The 5,272-nt window shown below is 42.8% G+C and overlaps 1 long non-coding RNA gene across 1 annotated transcript in view; it reads left to right on the plus strand.

The window, feature by feature from the left end:
• Positions 1 to 3,254, plus strand: part of LOC116658288 — a 9,785-nt gene extending 6,531 nt beyond the window's left edge. The window contains exon 3 of the long non-coding RNA XR_004313609.1: positions 2,626 to 3,254. This is a non-coding gene — a long non-coding RNA (uncharacterized LOC116658288). The remainder of the gene's footprint in view (positions 1 to 2,625) is intronic.
• Positions 3,255 to 5,272: the final 2,018 nt, after the last annotated feature.

Genomic DNA, 5,272 nt, shown 5'->3' on the forward strand with positions numbered 1-5,272 from the left:
CTCCCTCCACCTGGGCACGAATTCCCATCCCTTCTCACCTGTGTCACTATGGGGCTCCAGCAGTTCTCCCCATCCACTCTGCCTCATCAGTTTTCTCTCTGTGGGATCATTTACACCATCCCCTCTCCCGTCTTAACATAAATAACTTCCCTCAATCCCATGTTCTCTTCCAGCTACATTTTTCTGCTCCCCTTTACTGAACACTTTTCAAAAAACATGTGTCTGTATCTGCTGTCTTCACCTCCTCTCTTCTCATTTTCTCTTGGACCCACTCTGGCCCCATCACTCCATCAGAATTACTCTTGTCAAGGTCACCAGTGCCCTCACCATTGCCAAATCCAACAGTGACTTCTCAGTCCTAATCTCCATAGCTCTGTAAGCTGCATTTGATACATGGGCTTACTGGGCTTCTAGGATCAATCTCACGAGCTTTTCTACCTACCACAATGGCCACACCAGTCTCCTTTGCTTCCTCCTCATCTTCCCAATTTCTTCCACAGTCCCAGGGCTCAAGAGGGCTCAGACCTCTTCTCTTTTCTACTTTAACTCACTTCCTTCATGGTATCTTCCAGTCTAATGGCTTTAAATACTATCTATAAGCTAATGACTCCCAAGTTTATATTTCTAACCAAGATTTATCCTTGAAATTCAGACTTGTGTATCCAACTGCCTACTCAATATCTCCACTTGGATTTTTTGTCCAATGGGCAACTCAGACTTAGCATGTCCAAAGGCAAGCTCCTGATTTCCAGCCCCAAACAGTCTTCCTGTGCCAGTCTTAGATATATCAGTGAATGGCCAAGTGTTTTAGGCCAAAATCCTTGGCATCATACTTAACGCTCCTCTCTCTTACATCTGGTGTCCTGCAAATATTGTTGACTCTGCCTCCAAGTTCATCCAGAATTTGTCAACTTTCTACAATCTGACCTCTAACACTTGGGTCTAAGCCCCACTATATCTTGCCTGGACCACCACAACAGCTCCCTAATGGGTCTTCTATTGTCCTATAGCAGACAGGGTGATCATGATAAAGTGGAAGCCAGCAAAATGCCATGTGGTATTCTAAATTGAACCCTGAAACAGAAAAATATCATTAGTAAAAAAACTGGTGAAGTCTGAGTAAAGTCTGGAGTTTAGTTTACACAAGGTACCAATGTTGGCTTCATAGTTTTGACAAATGTACCACGGTAATGCATAGTGTTAACACTAGGGCAAACTGGGTGAATGGGAACTCTCTTTACTATTTTTGCAACTTTCCTGTAAATCTAAAATTACCCCAAAATTAAAAGTTTATTTAAAAGATAGAGGTTAGATGAAATCATATCTCTACTCAAAACCTCCCAGCTTCCCCAGGACTCAAAATTGAAGTCTGAGAGGGGAGGAACAGCTTTTCACCTGAGGGTGCCCAAAGTCTGAGTGGGGAGACAAGCCCTGCCCTCAGCAAGCCCCTGCCTTAGAGCTGGCAGAAGTGGGACTCTACCAGGAGCCAGAAAACAAGACTTGGTATCATATAAAGATATATGGGATGAATATATACCGTTTCCCATTTTAGACAATTTTAAGTGTACATTTCAGTGGCATTAACATTGATTGCCAATATTCACGTTGTTGGGCAACCATCACCAGTATCCAGCTCCAGAACTTTTTTGTCTTCCCAAACTGAAACTCTATACCCATTAAACACTAACTCCCCATCCCCCATTCCCCAGCACCTGGCAACCACCATTCTATTTTCTGTCTCTAAGCATTTGACTACTCTAGGTGCCTCATGTAAGCAGGATCATACAGCATTTGTCCTTTTGTCCCTGGCTTATTGCACGTAGCATCATGTCTTCAAGGTGCATCCATGTTGTAGCATGTGCCAGAATTTCCTTTTTCCTTTATATGTATATACCACATTTTGTTTATCCATTTGTCCTTTACACTTGGGTTGCTTCCACTTTTTGGCTGTTGTAATAACGCTGCCATGAGTAGCATTATTGCATATTTGGGTACAGAAATATTTATTTGAGTTCCTGCCTTCATTGTCTCTTTTAAGAGTTAAGTGGCTCTAAGAATATTAAGGAATGCAAGATTCCACGAGGTTTCAAGGTCTTTAAAATTACACATCTTAGACACCCATCAAATTCAAAATCTAGAGTTAGGAAAAAAACATTTATACATAATAAAAGCTTACCCACCAGGGTGGCAGCTGTGGACTTCTATTAACGGACAGAAGAATTAGGAAATATGTAGAAATTAAATCTAGGGAAGCAGACGAAGTTATCACCTCTTGAGGTTTTGAAAGCATTGTCAAAACAACCATGCAAATAGGGTTCAGCATGTCCAGTCAGGTCAAATGAGAGAGACAGGCAGCCTCCTGGCTTCAAACTATTAGTAGATATTTGTAATGACTGTAAATGGAGTGTAACCTTTAAAAAGCTTTATAAAAATTAAAAAATAAAGCACTTAGCAATAAAATAAAATAAAATGGAAAAGCAAGAAAATGAACAAAAAACTATTAGTAGATAATGTCAATTGCAACTGAAACAGCTGCACATGGGCTAGGGCCCTTTAACCTGACACAATGAACAGTTCAAAGGATTATGGAGCTGAACCCAGGATGGTTTCAACTTTCTTCCCCAGCAATTCCCTCCAATACCTGGAGCTCAACTTGCTGTCTTATCCCAAGACCCACTTCTATTCTCTTCTCTCTGCCAAGCCTGGACTCCACACAAACACACTCATTCCAGCTGGGAGACTGGATCTACATGAATGAAATCAGAAGAAAGAACTGTCTTGGATCTGGGTGGATTGTGCTCTGGAAAATACTTGACCATGTTTGTGCAGGTGGGCTCTACAGCCCCCATAGCCCTGTGGACACCAAGGCACAATCATATGGAAACTGCCATCAAAATGTAGTAAGCCTGACTCTTCCACAAATGCACCTATTTCGTAAAACCCTGAAAGCCTAGAAGAGATCTTAAATCTTTACCACCTTTCTCATAGTTCTCTTATAGCGATGGTGAACAATCATGTAACTGTGGCCAGAGGAACAGTAGGCACACACGTGCATTTGTGCATCCACAGAGAAGGGAGTGATGAGGTCAACCAGCCTCCTCAGAGGAAAAAGAACTTTACCTTACATAACCTAAAAGTTAAAAACGCTGGAAGACTGGGACTCCCTTTCTTTTCAAAGGTATATTATGTTTATTGGTACCTTCCTTTTTTACAAAATATAACCTTGAATTGCTTCTCAGATTTATATACCCTATGTTTACTGCGCAGTTCATGAGCCTCCCTTCCTCCTCCCAAAACAATTTCAGGAAAGGTGGAGAGAGGATTTTTCTTTTTTATTTCTTCCTTCAGTAAACAGTAAAAGTCATTAAAACAAAAAATCTGAGCTTGTGGTCTTATATCATGACAAATGTCACATTTTGAAAGTATTGTGTGAGCAATTTAAAGGGAACTGTGTGGAAATGTATAATGAATGGGAACTCTTATTTGAAAAGTTCTGTAAGAATCAATGTAATTGATTCATTTAGTGTAATTTTATTAAATTACTACTAATAAAAAGTTCTATCAGATTGAAAAGCATGGACAGGATGAGAACTAAATTCCAGGGGCCTGGGATTCTCTGCTGAGGCTTTATTTGTTTGTGTTGTTAGAGGAGTGAGTGCTTGAGGCCAGCTCCATCAAGGGACAGACCCAGCCCCCAACCACAGGCCCTGGGAAATGGGACACCTCTCCACTCTGCAATGTTGATGAGCTTTGGAGGGGAGCAGGACCGGGGAGCAGATGGAATTCCTGGACAATTGTTCCGGCTGTCACCAGAGAAGACAGGCAGGAGGGAGCACTGGATAATTTACAGAGGAACAGATGCTAAGGCTTCTCCGGAACCATCTGGCCAAAAGAGGCCTGGGCTTGGGGTGGATATTGTCTTTAGATCTGAGTAATCTCCTCAGGCTCCAGCCCATCCCATTTCCTCTACCTGAGCTGTGGCTTTCCCAGGAGAGCTCCGCTCCCTGAGGACCCAGCTCCAGAATTCCACCTGGCTCTCATCCTATTCCCTCCCTCCCTTGCTGAGTCTTTCCTCCCATTCCTGATATGGCTTTGGGCACCTATATCTTCCATTTGTGCATTCCCCTGTTGTACAGTATTTTCACCCCCTTCTCCCCATCACTATATTCTAGAATCCCTCTATCACTCATCTCCATGTCATTTATTCATTCAATAAACATCTATTGAGTACCCACTAAGCCAGGCATTGTTTTAGATACTGAGGATACAGTAACAAATCAGAAAAAGTCCCAGTTCTGGAGCTTGCACTCTAGTGGGAGATAGTCAATAAACAAAGAAAAATATGTCAGATAATGAAAATTGCTATGAAAGAAAATTTTAAAACAGGATAAGGGAGAGTGATTGAGGATGTTGGATGTTGTTTTAGATAGACTGCCAGGGAAGGCTTTGAACAGAGACACAAATGAGAGGAAATATCTGGAGGAAGCACATTCCAGGCACAGGGAATAGCAAACATAAAAGCCCTGAGGCAGAAGCATTTCTATTGTGTTGGAGGATGCTATGCTATTTATTTGTTAAGTATTTCTTGTGTGCCAGGCACCTGCTAGGGAATATGAAGATGCAATCAGACATAGTTTTTGCCCTGAAGGGGCAGCAGCTTAGTAAGGGACAGAGCATGTAAATAATTATAGCACGGGATAGCTACAGTGAAGTTATGTGTAAGTGGCTAGAGATACTTAGCAAAAGGAGCACAAAATCCAACCTGGAAAATTGGGGAAGGCTTCCTGGAGGAGGTGGCAATTTGTGTAGAGGGCTGAAGGAGGAGTAGGAATTCATAATGTAAGGGGAGGAGAGGGTTTGAACATTTTAAGGCCTGATGGCCTGAAAACAAGATAACTGGAAATACTGAAGTCCCTGGGAGAGGTGGAAAATGAGGCTGGTCAAGGTCAAAGAGACTGGGTCTTGCCGATCTCCGTGTGGCAAGATGAAAAGCTGCCTTTCATCCTTTGGGTGATCCCTGGGGAACCAGTGCTACAACTCTTTTCACTATATTTTTGTGCTGTTTCTCCTCCCGACCCCCATTCTTTTTTGTTTGTTTGTTTTTTGAGTACTAGAATCTTTCCCCCGCTTTCCTGCTATCGCCCTACTCCTGACCCTTCCTTCTCCTGCGGCCAGACCTCCAAATCCTGCTCTTAGAAGACCCCAGGCTTTCCCCACGGTCCAACGCCCCAGTTCCCCAGCTCGGGGCCACGCCCCCATAACCACGCCCACG

The sequence above is a fragment of the Camelus ferus genome, chromosome 20 (genome assembly GCF_009834535.1).
Source record: "Camelus ferus isolate YT-003-E chromosome 20, BCGSAC_Cfer_1.0, whole genome shotgun sequence".
Classification (NCBI taxonomy): domain Eukaryota; kingdom Metazoa; phylum Chordata; class Mammalia; order Artiodactyla; family Camelidae; genus Camelus; species Camelus ferus.